This window comes from Equus asinus, chromosome 12 (assembly GCF_041296235.1).
Source record: "Equus asinus isolate D_3611 breed Donkey chromosome 12, EquAss-T2T_v2, whole genome shotgun sequence".
NCBI lineage: Eukaryota > Metazoa > Chordata > Mammalia > Perissodactyla > Equidae > Equus > Equus asinus.
The window spans coordinates 72,940,369-72,954,626 of NC_091801.1; the positions used below are offsets into that span (position 1 = coordinate 72,940,369).

The 14,258-nt window shown below is 38.2% G+C and overlaps 1 long non-coding RNA gene across 4 annotated transcripts in view; it reads left to right on the forward strand.

The window, feature by feature from the left end:
• The window catches only part of LOC106824804 (uncharacterized), a 144,585-nt gene that overhangs the window by 41,613 nt on the left and 88,714 nt on the right, over nucleotides 1-14,258 (forward strand). For 3 of the 4 annotated variants that reach the window (XR_006534797.2, XR_006534798.2, XR_011493369.1), the window contains exon 1: nucleotides 3,817-4,153. The exons of the other annotated variant lie outside the window; for it this stretch is intronic. This is a non-coding gene — a long non-coding RNA (uncharacterized lncRNA). Of the gene's footprint in view, nucleotides 1-3,816; nucleotides 4,154-14,258 lie in introns of those variants that run through there. 4 annotated transcript variants of the gene reach the window in all.

Sequence of the window (14,258 nt, forward strand, 5' to 3'; positions counted from 1 at the left end):
AAAGTAATAATGATATCAACAACAAAAAAACTAAGTGACCAGCCACTGTGCTTGAAATATAATAATTTAATCTTTATAACAATTCCATCCTTTAGGTACCACCATCCTTATTTTATAATTGAGGAAAATGGGCCTTGGGATCTTTTGAGTACCTTGCAAGATTATATAGCTAGTGAGTCGTTGTCTCACTCCCAAGCCTGTGCCCTTTACACAATTCGGCACTGCCATTCAAAGAAAAAACACAATTTATAGTCTCCCTAGGCAAGAATTTTGCCATTTCAATCAAGACCAGGCTGCCTTGTAAGGCAAGGATTTGTTTGATGGCGGGTGGAAGAAGTGGACCGTTGGGGCTTGTCTGAGGAAAGGGCATGCAGTGAGGGATTTCCTCTGTCCAGAAGCTCCAACATTTGGTTTCATGTTGAAGGTGTTTACTCAGATGCTTCCAAGGATATTGAACAGCCCTACATTTCACTTCTGTGGTTTCAGAGCTCACAGCCCTAGTGAGGTAGATGACCATCAGATGCAAAGAACAAAGCATGGGCATGGGAGTCCAGTTCAGACCAGGGCTCACAAACCAGGGTCTTGCAGCCAGTGCCAGTGAACAGACAGATGGGTTTTATTTTACTAAGACAGAATGTGAACAAAAATTGAAATGGCTAACAACTTACAAAAATCAAGAGATTTCACAAGAATATTTAGATTCCAAGCTTTTTTTGAAACAAACAAACAAAAAAAAACAAAAGATCTGGTGGCTCTGGGCTTACACACCTGCATGGTGCCAGTCAGACCCTTTGAGAAGGATGGATACTCCTGTTTGCTACAATGACCTCTTCACTCATTTAGGTTATTTGGTCCATATATAACTAAGTTTGCTACTCCTATTCCAGAGCCAGCTCTGCTACTAACTAGCTCGGGGAATATAGATAAATCTCTAAATCTTTCTAAAAGTAGGAGGGAATTGATGAGGTTAGTAGTTTTCAAACTACTTTTAAGCCATGGATGGCTTTCTGTTATTAAAACTTTCCTTGGAAACTCAAGCATCATATAGATAGAAGGGTATTTACACTGAGTGGAAAAAGCTGGAAGGCCAGCACCACCCTCACTCCACCCCTGGAAATATTCCTTAGAGATACTCTATAGAGGCCCCAGGTTCTCATCACCATAGATTTTAAAGCTCTGGACTGACTTGTAAGGCTGGCTCAAGGATGGGAGTGCGAGGGTTGGTAGATTTTCCTCTCTGGGATCTCCGTACTCACCATATTCATGATTATTTATTGGTCTCCCATCTCAATTCTTTTTACTGTTTCTTTTCTTTTTGTTTTTGTTTTTGCTTTTTGTTTTTTCTTGAAAGGCCCAATTTGATGTGCACATCACCCAATCATATATTTCAATTTTTTAAAATCAAGCTATAATTTACTGCAGGAAAATTTGCCATTGATTTTACAGTTCTGTGAATTTTAACATATGTATACAATCAAGTGAATACCATTTCTACATGCCTGCTTGTAATCAATTCCCAGCCACTGGCGATCACTGAATCTGTTTTCTGTCCCTATACTTCTGCGTTTGCAAGAACGCCATAGATATGGACTTACACAGAATGTAGCCTTTTGAATATAGCTTCTCTCATTTAGCATAATGCATTTTGAGATCTATCTATGCTGTTAGGAGTGTCAGTAGTTCTTTATTTTTTGTTGCTGAGTAGTATTCCAATCCATGGTTATACCATAGTTTTTCCATCCATTCACCAGTTGTTGGCCGTTAGGCCAATAGGAATAAAGCCATTATAAGCATCTGATATAGGTTTTTGTGTAAACGTAGGTTTTCATTTCACTTTAGTATTTACCTAGGAGTAGGATTGCCAGATCATGAATAGTATATGTCTAACTTTATAAATAATGTCAAGTTGGTTACAAAAGTGGACGTACCATTTTGCATTCATATCAGCAATGTATGAGTTTCTGTTGCTCTGCATCCTCACATCTTTGGTATTGGCAGATTGTTTTGTTTGTTTGTCTTGCTGTTACAATAGGTGTGTAATAGTATCTCATTGTGGCTTTAATATGCGTTTCCCTAATAACTAATGATGTTGAATACTTTTTATGTACTTATTTGCCACCTATATATCTTCTGAGGTGAAGTGTCCATCCAAATCTTTTGCTCATCTTTTATTGGGCTGCTTGTTTTCTTATTATAGGTTCAAAAAGTTTTTTTATATATTCAAGTCCTTTATTAGATATGGGATTTTGCAAAAATTCTCTCCCAGTCTATGGCTTCCCTTTTCATCCTCTTACAGTATCTTTAAAAGAGCAGCAGTTCTTAATTTTGATGAAATTCCATTTATCAATTTTTTTCCTTTCTGGATTGTGTTTTTGGTCTTATATTGAAGAATTATTTGCTTAAGTTCACAAAGATTTTCTTCTAAGTTTTCTCCTGGAATTTTTATAATTTTTAATTTTACCTTTAGGTGGGTGATTCATTTTAAACTATATAGAGAGTTTTTTAATATATAAATTTGTATATAAGGTGTGAGTGGTGAAGCAGTGTCTTTTTGCACATAGATATAAATGTTCCAGTTCAAAACACTTTTCTTACTCCATCGAATTGCTTTTGCACCATTGTAGAAAATAATTTGATCATATATGTATGGGTCTACTCCCGGACTCAATAATATTTTGAAAGGAAATATCTCCTACTTAAACATGAGATATTATATAAATATATAGCCCAGATTTCACTTTGTGGCAGAGAAAAGAAACCGAAAAAGGTCACCTTGTGGAACCTGAAACTTTCCATAGTGTCTAAGAGTAACGAGGAACCTGTAGATTATAGACACAGAATTAGAAAGAGCCTCCCCCAGGCACTGAAAGATCTAGGTTCGAATACCACTTCTGCTACTAACTTCAAGAACTTTTGCAAGTAACTCATAATGGTCATCTCCCACAGTACTGAAAATGATCAGGTACACAGTTTAGCATAGTGCCAGAGACATAGTAAGTATACAAAAAATATAGAGTGCATTGATTACTAAAATATGATCTCTAAGATCCATTCTAGCTCTAAATTAGGAATCCAGCTAGGTACAGGAGACTCAAGAGATCTAATTCTATGCCAAAATCTGATGCCGACTAGCTGTGTGGTTAAGCAGTAAGCAACAACTTTCTGAACCTCAATCTCCTTAAAATGGTGTAATTATGCCCCATCTGCCAAGCCAACCATAAAGGTGCTCGTGAAGATTAAATAAAATCTCTTCGTGAATGTATTTTAACAATGCATGTTGAGCTGAAGGAATATAAAATGTCTTTATAATTATCTGGCTGCCTGAAAACAGAAGGTGAAGGGGTGTTTGAAATAACATCTGGGTAACAATTTGTTTTAATGGTTTGAAAAGCTTTAACTGAGTTCCTGCATACCAACTTAGGAAGAGTCCTAGACAGACCATTGGATTTGGAAAAATGGAGACTAAATATCTGTGCCAGAACAGTGAAGCGAGCTTGTGGTCTGCAGAAAGGGGCAAGGAATGAGACATGATGGTGGGTAAAGAAGGTATTATTAAAAGATAAACTGAGGCACATTAAAAATTTTTAAGTTTATTTGAGCAAACATCTATTCAAATCAGGCAACACCAAGCTAGAAGTGGTTAGGAGCACTCCACCGACAGAAGGTAGGGGAAAAGCTTTTATAAGAGGACACAGAAGCAAAACAAGGAAGTTATTTGATTGGCTGTAGCTTAAGTGGTTGCCTTATTTGGGAAAGTCTAGCTGGCTGTTTGTGATTGGTTTTCCTTAGGTTTCCATTTCTTAACCTTGAGGAATTTACAGGCTTAGGTTTTGGTTTGCATACATAGTAGATGAAGCAGTTTTTTCATACTTTAAACAAACAAGTAATAATTCCGACCAAAATGAAGGTAGTGATTTAAGTGCTGAACAGAGAAAATTCAGTAAAATTCTGCTCTCAGAGGCCTCATGGACTAGTTGTGTCGATAGACAATTTCAACATGAGATCATTGGAGAGGAATATATCATGTTCACTGGAAGAAGTCAAAAGAATGTAACGACTGGAGGAAGCTTAGCAGGCATTCAACGTTGTATAAACTGATTCTCTAAGCTTTTTGGAGGAGGGTTTCTGAATGCACAGCATTGCTTCAACAAAGGTAATTATTTGCTCTTAATGTAATAAGATTCGTCTTATGTCATGACAAATATATGTTTATTTTTTTGTTAAAAAATAAATATAAGCAAAAATAAGATAGTGCAAATCTTCCCAAATCATACTAAACAATACAAACATTTTATAAATATTAGAGTATCCTTCATATACAAATGATTATTTAGGGCATAATGTTTTGTACCCTGTCTTTTTCATTTTAGAGTATATGGTGATTCCTTTCACATTGGATATTTTCATGTCATTGTAGAAGTCACTGTAGTTTGCCCACAAAATTGCATTTTTTTTCTAGTTCGTGTTTACATGTGATTTGACAGGGGCCCAACTTTTCTGGAACATATCCTCACACTTAGAGGAGTTTTGTCAGTATTTCAGGAAAATTTCCATGAAGCAGTGTCTGCCTGAGGCAAATGTTTCCAGCCACAATAAATTACACAGCCACGAAAATATCAAGCACCTTCCAATGACTGCCTTTTAGCCTAACAAGGCAGGTTCAAATCCCTTAACTACACAATATTGGGTCACAGATGAGCCATTCCTGGGAGGCCCCGTCACTGGTTATAATACTAATACATATAGGAAATAGGGATGGTTCATTTGTTCAATCATCAGTTTTTCATCCATTCATTCCTTCATCCATTCACTCATTGACTCAACAAATATTTAAGAAGTGCTCTCCACAATTCTGGTCCTGTCAAAACACATCTTGGAGATTATTCTTCGATACATGCCAATCTAGCTCATTCTTTTTAGTACATAATATGCTATTTAGTTTTAGGGCTGTCATACAATATTTTTAACTAGTTTCTTATTAGTAATTGCAGAACAAGCTGGAGAGTTGTTTACTACCTGATTATTTTCCCTCTAACCAGACAATTAAACTATATTTTCTACTTTCGCTTATGGGTGGGTACAGCCATGTTAGTGATATCTGGCTGCTGGAATGTAGGCAGTTATTGACATTTCTTTTGATATGTGAACTGCCCATTTATGCCATTTTTCAGCTTTGCACTTGAGATTTTGGTCATTTTCTCAGTGATTTGTAAGAAATTTTAAAACATCTTAATGTTTATACATCATAAAAATGAACTCCTCTCTCTTTATGAGCTGCAAACAGCTCTCTAATTTTTTGTTCATTTTTTGACTGCATATAGCTTTACCACAAAGAAATCCTTTCAAATTGTTATCTAGTAAAATTTATATTTTTTATTTCAAGGACTTTGGGTTACATTTTCTATATTATAAAGGTCTTCCCCTATTTTCTAATAATACTCTTGTGACTGTCATGTTTAAATTCAAAAGCTTAATGCATCAGAAATGACTTTTAGGTAAATGGGGGTTGGAGATATAGCTGAATCTTTTTTTTTAAGCAAATTACTAATTAGTTGTCCAAACACCCCTTATTAAATAGTCTCTTCTCTATTGATTTGAAATGCTTTCTTTATCATCTACTATGTTGCCACATATATGTAGCCTGTTGATAAACTCCCTCTTTCATGTAATTGAACAACTGTCTCTAGATTCATGGACCAGAACAAAACATTTAAATTTATTACAATCTTGTAACACACCCAAATACTGATTAGGCTTCGATTCTCTCCATTGCCACCGTGCTGCCTTCTGCTGCTGTCTATTCTCAATTTTCCACCTACTTGTAAGGAAACAATGAATTAATATTTTTATTGTATTCATATTTAACTCATAGATTACCAAAATCATATATCAATAGAGAACTGAAACATTTATATCGTTGTCTTTTTTAAGAAAAATTCTGTGTAAATTATTTATAATATATCAGTCCCTTGAAAATTCTGTTTCTAATTTTTAAAAACAGATTTTCATTTTTCTCTTCTAAGTGTACAATCATTTCACATGACGCTTTTGTCTTCTTTCCAATCTTTGAAGTTATTTCTTCATCTTGACAAGTGTTATTGATTGCTCCTTTCTAGAACAAAGTTAAATAATGGTGAGCTAGAAGTCAACTTTGCCTTTTAGCAAAAGCAAATTTTCCTAATGTCTGATTTTAGCAAGTGATGTTCTTTTTCTGTTTGATTCAAACAGTACTGTATCTGGAAAATCTTGTTCAAGTTATTAATCTGGAGGTACTCATTCTTTGGGCTCAGGATTAATGGGGTTTTCCTTTTATTTCTTTTTTATCCTTTTGTCACTTTTGGTTCCTTTTGCTAGGTTCTGGGGAGAGAAAATATGTAAACATGCATTTACTCTGCACATTTTGTGAAGTCCAAGTCCCTTCGTAAACCTGTTTGAAGCGTTTCATTATTCCTGACATCTTTTACAAGAAATAATTAGATGGATGGCTCACAGATTGTTTTGGGATCCTGAACAGGAAGCACATTCGTGTTTAAAGCTGAAATCACCCACGTAATTATATTTATGTCAGCCTGCAAGCAGAGAGTTTCTTAATTATTATTATTGATGACTTCTACAGAGGATTTCCTGAGAAGTCCACATATGTTCTGAATCAATTGCATTGTCTCCAGTTAGTCCCAAAATACCATGACTGAACTCAAATCAGGGAGCCTAGGTAGAGGCTGACTTCACGGCTAATTAATCTCCTGCAGGGGAAGGCAAGTGACTCACATGGTGACAAGACCGAGAGGTGGTGCTTGGCCAGCAGGAGCCTCAGGCATATGCTTTCTCCTTGTCAAAGAAGCCAAGAAGAGACAACACAGACCCTGGGAACTTTCTGACTCTCAGTGGGAAAGAAACGGGAGGCATTTTGGTTTCTCTTATGAGAAGATACCAAGATATGGCCCATGACTTCAATGCCTGAGAAAAGCAACCCGAAGGCCCTGTAGAACATGGGGCTGCCTGCATCTTGAGGGTTCCTGTAATAGAAAGTTAATTTAGGACTTGAAAACCGGGAAACATCAAATGCCCAGGAAACCAAGGCTTTGCACTAGATGAGCTGCAGGGAGTGTAAAGGAACCAAGACACAGCTTCTTTTTTCATTGAGTTTCCAGTTCAGTTGGCGAGAAGAAGATAGTTCGATTCAAGCCAAAGAATTCTTGTTAAGGATTCCCTAAGACTCATCACAAGTGTAGAGATGTGAAAAAGACACAAGCATATGAACCTGAACAAGACGCAGAATAAGACACGTCTGTATTAGAATCCAGGAGATGGAAGTGATAACAGACAATTACAAAACAGTGTAACAAGTGCAAGGATTGCAGTGATGAAAGAATAGTGTGAAAACACACAAGCCAGATAACTCGGTTTAATGGAGAAATTAAATGTTTCACAAAAAGAGGTGGCACATGGAATGCCTTGAAGGATGTGTGAGAGTTAGCTAGGCATGGAGGGTCAAACAGATTTTCTAGATTGAGGGAATGTAAACACAGTAACAAAAGGTAATGCTTATTAGGATCTCACTGCAGGCTAGCCAATAAGCATTTTGACATATAGCAATGAGTTTCACCCACACCACAGCCCAGCTGCAGAGTGATTTGAAGTCAACTGCAAGGAGTTCATCACGGTTACTGTGAATTGGGAGGTGAAGGGATGGATGCTGGAGATGGGGCAAATGTTGGTAGGACTCAGACCATTAGCAAATATTGGGGTTCACATGCATGACAATATAACACACAATACTCAAGAATATGCACAAGGATCAATGAAGTACTCTAATAATGCAGATGCTTACTCAGGAATTTTCTTACTTGTAAGATGGGAAAGATAATCGCCTTTCCCCTGTCTACTTAATGAGATTATTTTGAGAATTAAAATTGAGCCTATAAACGTTAAAGTACTTCATTAGCTATCAGCTCCTATGCAAAGGTTGTTTCTTATGATTTGTAGAGGAGGATAAAGGGCAAGAAGAATTCATATTCCTAGGCTGTGTTGTTTATGGGGAGAACTACATGGTATCCAGATACCCCAAGAAGTTGGTCTTATCCCAAAAAGTTTGGCTTTAGCCTGCACTCCCTCTGAAGGGAAAAAGAAGTGTTGGTCCTGTTCAGGTTTCAGGATCTTTCTCTCTGAAGATAGTGCAAGGAACTTACATGTTCAATTTGGTTTTTTCTTTTAAATATAACTGCAGGGTAGGCAAGCAATGAATCCCTTTCAATTTGGAAAGAAAAATCAGCACTCACAGGAAGAACTGCCAGCAAGTGTTTATAAGGTTTCTAGACACAACTCTGTCAATCAGTTAACAAAATGGATTACCATGCCTCGTATTGGTTTGGCAGTGTGTAGCTCACAGAATTCTTCTCCAGACATTCCTCCCCTGGTCAATGGTCAAACTAACTTTTATTGAGGGTCTATAATGTGTGAGGTGTTGTACACAAATTATCTGCAATTCATGCAACAACCCTGTCAACAAGGTCACATCCCCAGAAAGGAGCAGAGCTAGGATTCAAAGTCATGTCTGCCTAACTTCAAAATCCATTTTCTTTCTACCAAACCACATTATTTTGCAGACTTACAAAGAATATGGTTCCAAAATAGAAGTCAAAATAACCAAGAATTTTGTTCTCTTTCTGCTTCTTTCTAGGTAAGATTTTGGATGAGGCTATCCAATGTCCTGGGTCATAATTTTCTTATGTCTACCATGAGGGGTTTGCTCATAATTATCTTTAATATTGCTTTTCCTTCCAACAATCTATGAGCCCTTGGTTCATATTATGTGCATCAGTGCTGAAAGGATGCAACTCTGCTCCCCACGCCTCTCCTCCAGCCAGCCAATCAGCTGAATCAAGCCTGGCAACCAGCAAGGTGACAATGTCACAGCCCGGTCCCCCTGAAACCCAAAATGAGAACCTCAGCTAAGATTTTCCATATGTCCTCACCCACAAGGGATACGAGAAAAACAAACACAATCTAAGGAAAACTCAGCACATTAACTCTGCACCTGATTGGGAAATGTACAGAGTTAGTTTTTAGATTCCTTTCAAATGAGACTGAGTGGCTGACAGCCAGAAAACTAAAATCTTAAGCAGACATAAGATGGAGAAGACAGACCTGGAAAAAACTGGAGCAAAAATATTTGCAAATGAGAATTGGGAACAGCATCTGAAGAAAAGATGAGACACACATATAAACTCTTCTGCACAAATAGGTATCTCATATAGAAAACCTAAGAATTGCTCATATTCACGCAACACCTCCTCTTCCAAAAAGTTCAAAAGGCGGACTCCAAATGCAACTTCAGTGAATTCTAATAAAGAAGGGATGCACTGACCTGGAATTCACTCCTCTCAGGGGCATTACTATCCAGAGGAAATGCTTTCAGCATGAACATTCTGCATGCACTAAATTGCAGTAAGATCCAGGATCGCTGTGCTCAAAAGGGAAGCCCTTTTAGCAAAGACTTCTCAGAAAAGTTGTTTCTTTCTCTCCCATCTTCAAGTCCTTTTCTCCTCAAAGTCAAATGCTACAAGGAGCTCTTCCACCTCGTGGCTCAAGTGGTGACCACTAAAAGGGAGGAAAACATTTCAATATGTACTGAAGGAGAAATAAGTCTTGAGGCTTTACTATCCTACCTCTCATAGAGTTTTATTCTCTCAGATCACTGTAACAGAGCCTAGAAATTAGAGGACAATTTGAGATCTAAAATTTTAAAGGTATATTACAGAGGAAGGGAAACACTAACTGAGCATTTGCTGTATGTCAGGCGTCCTATCAGGTGTTTGCTGAAGTCATCATACAACTTTATGCGGTGGGTACTGTGCTCCTGCTTTCTAGGTGAAGAACCCCAGGCTCAGAGAACTTCATGTGACTAGTTCAAGTCTAAACCTTTTATGATATCACCATCCTTATTGTGTAGTTCTGGATTAAATGATGATTGAATCTTTCATTGTATCATCAATAACTTGTGCTTTGGCAAAACTGGAATTCCTAGCAGTTCCCTGAGTTGGTCCTTCTCTTTCATGCCCTCATGATCTTTGTAAATGTTTTCACCTTTGGTTGAACAAGCCCTTCCTGGATAGCTTCGCCCTCCCTCTCAATACCTCTGATGAACCTGTGCTGACTCCTCCAGAGGAAATGAGAGTCTTCCTCCCTGTGCTCCACCTTCCTGAATTCATTATACAAGATACAAAACGGCATTGTCATTATCCGTTATTGTGTCCACAACCCAATAAGAACTAAATCCTTTGAGGGCAGGACTGTGTTTTTTTATTTCCATAGCTCTGGGGCAGCTGGTGTGAAGTAAGCACCCATTGTAATTTTGTGACAGGGAGGAGGGGAGGTTAGGAAGAGAAAAGAAGAGAGGGAGGAAGGTTGGGAGGACAAAACAAAGAGGTGTTGAAGGAAAATTGAGAGGAGAGAGGGAGGAGGAGAGGGAAGAAGGGAAAGAGGAGGAAAAGAGGAGAAGAAAAGAGACAGAAGGAGGGAAAGAGAAAAGACAAAAGAGAAGAAAAGGAAGGAGAGAAGGGAAGAAAAGAGAGGAGGAGAGAAGGAAGGAAGTTATGTTAATTATCAATTAAAGCATAATAAATTATCCCAAAACTAAGTGGCTAACAATGAGTACTTATTTTCTCATCGTCTGGTTCAGGAATTCAAAAGTGGCTTAGCTTGGTAGTCTTCGCTCAGTCTCTCAAGAGGGGTCAGTCAAAGTGTCCACTGGAAGTGTAGACATTTGAAGGCTCAGCTGTGGATGGAGGATCCATTTCCAGGATGGCTCACTCTCATGGCTGACAAGTAGGTGTTGACCTCCAGAAGGAGACCTCAGTTCTTCACCACATGGACCTCTCAGCAGGGATACTTGAAAATCCTCACCATAGAGCTGGTGATTTCTCCACAAAGCAAGTGATCCAAGAAAGAAAAGAAGAAGGAAGCCACAAAGTGTTTTGTGATCCAGCATTGGAATTCACATACTATAATTTCTATAATATCCTATTGGTTATGCAGATCAGCCCTATTCATTATTGTGAGAAAATATTACACAAGGGCAGTAGGCAGGGATCATTGGGGGCCATCTTGGAGAAATGGTTAATTTAAACAGAGTCTGTGATCATCCCAAAACACTACAATGCCAATACAATCATATGCTTGTAGTTCTTTCAAAAACATCCCGAGATGAAGATATAGAAGGGGACCATAGTTTTTGAAGGAAAGTAAAATATAAGTTACAAAGAAATGGATAAATGAATGCTAAGCTTGTTGTAACGTCCCTAATAAACTAGAGTTTATTCACCTGATCAGTTTCTCTTGTTCCCAGAATAACTTCTAGACTCTCTTTATGGATGAAAAATCTTGCAGTACCACTACAGAAAACTAGCATGGTGGGAAATAAACAAGCACATTCTTTGGAGCAGGCGATGCTCAACTTGACTCTTGATTCAATGACCTATTGACTGAGTTATCTGGCTAAATTTCCCAAGTTTCCCTCAGCCTCAGTCCTTTATAAATGGAGTCTAATACTGCCTATAGGGAAGTTTCGAGATTGTGCATCATAGCACCTGTTAAATGTTTTGAGAAATTTCTGAAACTTAAGAGGTGCTATTTGTTTCACTCTTTCCCTTCTTTCAGATGAAAAATGGAAACAAAATCCATACAGTTAGAGTTCTTGTCAATCTCAGTGACAAACATCTAGGTATTTGAGAATATCTGGGTGCTTAAGATCACCTAAGTTGGAGCATTCAGGATCATTACATTTATTTACTTTTTTTAGGTGATTTTGGAATTTCGTCAAGACAATTTCATAATACCAACTCAGAAAGGACAGGAATGACAGTAATAGTGAAAAGCCAAGGCAATCTTGAACTTGAGAGTTTCAGAGGCCTTTGTGATCATAGCATGCTGCTTCTCAATGCTGGCGCTATCACGCTAATGCCACAGGGGAGCTATTAAAAACACCTATGGGTAATCCCCTTTCCAAGAAGTTAGGATTGGATTTTCCTGGGGGTGGTTTTCCAGAGCTCCCCTGATGATTTTAGTGGTCAGCCAGCTGGAGAAGCACGGATCCAACACAACTCTCACACAAAAACACTGAGGTCAGTGATTCCAAACTTTTCCCAAAGCCACCCTTACGTGTATTTATTATTTTAAGTTACATGTATTTGACCAACAATAATTGAAGTTCTGCTAAAAACTAAATGCTAGCTAATACTAGTTGATGCTTCCTAACATTTCATAGTTGACTAAAGCATGTTCAGTTTCATGAATTCCCTTGATCTTCAAAACTAACTTTATAAAATAAATTGAAGTGAATATTAACTCGATTTCATAATGAGCAACCTGAGGCTTAAGGAGACAAGGCAAATGTTGCCAGGAATGCAGCAAAAAAGCAGCAGAGGCAGGACTCCACAGGAAGGCTTCCGACTCTAAATTCTCTGTTTCTTTCTTTGTACATATATACACGCACACAACAGGTGCTGTTCAGTTTTGGCAATAGATAGTCTCTCCCCTCTCACAAGTCCTGATACAAAATGAAATGGTTTGAACTGCAGTGAGGAGAGGCCAAGAGTTCCAAAGTCGAGGGCTATACAATGGCGATTAAAGACCGGCCTCGTATTTGGAAAGTGAGTTTCTTTATTTGAGCCTACGTTAACAATCCTGTAACCCAGGACCCTTTGCATCAGGGTTTGGGGAGAGAATAGTTTTGGCTGCACATTATTTCATTCAGTCCCTCCAAAGTCTCCAGGAGAGAAGTTTTCCTCACCTCTTCCAGCTTCTGGTGGCTCCAGGCATTCCTCGGTTTAAGCCGTCCCACTCCAATCTCTCTCTCTCTGTCTCACATGGCCTCCTTTCTTCTCTGTCATGTCTTCTCTTCTCCTCTTCTGTCTCTCATAAGGACACTAGTCACTCGATTTAGGGCCTACCCACGTAATCCAGGGTAAACTCATCTCAAGATCTATCTACAAAGACACTTTTTCTAAATAAGTTCACATTCACAGGTTCTGGGTGGACGTATCTTTTGAGGGGCCACCATTCAACCCACTGCAGATGTATTTTGTTATTACAAGTTGCCTTTTCTGTTTTCTGCCTGGCTATTGCTGGTGTGTAGAAAACTTCTTCATTATTTGAAGATTTAATTAAACCTAGCCTTCTTTCTGAGCTCTTTTTAGTCCTTATTGTTTTTTAAATGATGCTTAGAGTTTCTAGAGAGACAATCGCATCATCTGCATAAATGATAATTTTGCACCCTCTTTTTCAATTCATAACTGCAATTGACATTCATGCTTTTGAGACATGGTTCTCAAACCGCAAATTATCTTAAGAGCTGGTGTAGGAGTTATTGCTAACAGTTAAAGGAAGTCAAATTTGCCAAAGCATAGGAACAAAGTAAGAATGTCAGGGCAATTCAGGTCACAGACTTAAAGAACCATAATGTCTTCAAAACTATTTAATTTCTTCCTTTGATTTTGCCAGTGCATATTACCAAGACTCAGATACCTGAAGATACTTGCCCAAGGTCACTCCACAGACAGACTATTAACACACAAATAAATCTCCTCTCTTTTCAATCTATAATAGCCAAAATGATATTTTAAACATGAAGATGTGTAACCGCGTTATTCACTTAAAAAGCTTCAGTGAGTGTCGTTTTTAGGGCAATGCCTAATGTGACCTGCCCAGCCCCGAGTGATCTGGTCCTGCCTGTCCCTGAGGCCTCGCTTTATGTCTCTTTTATAGGTTTCCCTCTGTTCTGGGCACCCTTTCCCGAATCTGCCAAGCTGGTCTCAGGGCTTTCACACGTGTTTTTCTTTCTGGCTGGAGAAACCTCCCTTTGCACACTCCTGCCCTTTCTCCTGGTTAGCCCCTCTTCTCTGTTTAACCCTTATCGCCCTAAAGAAGATTGGTGTCACTTTCTACCCTAGGTTAGATTAAAACCTATGCTTTTGTTCTCATTGGAAATCTAAAGTTCATTCGCATCATGTATAACAACAGCAATTAATTAATGTCTTATATATAATTTATTTGTTCAATGTCTGTCTTCCCCATTAGTTTGTAAACTGAATGAAAGGCAAAACCAAACTTACTCATTATTAGATCCTACACTTTGCACAGGCTTCATATGAGTATTCAGCTCATAGTATTCATTGAATTGTAAAACCTGATGAATGAATGAAGCATTCGTATTTCTGCTTGTCCTCCGACACTATAGCCTCTCATTCTTCAGTCCTTCA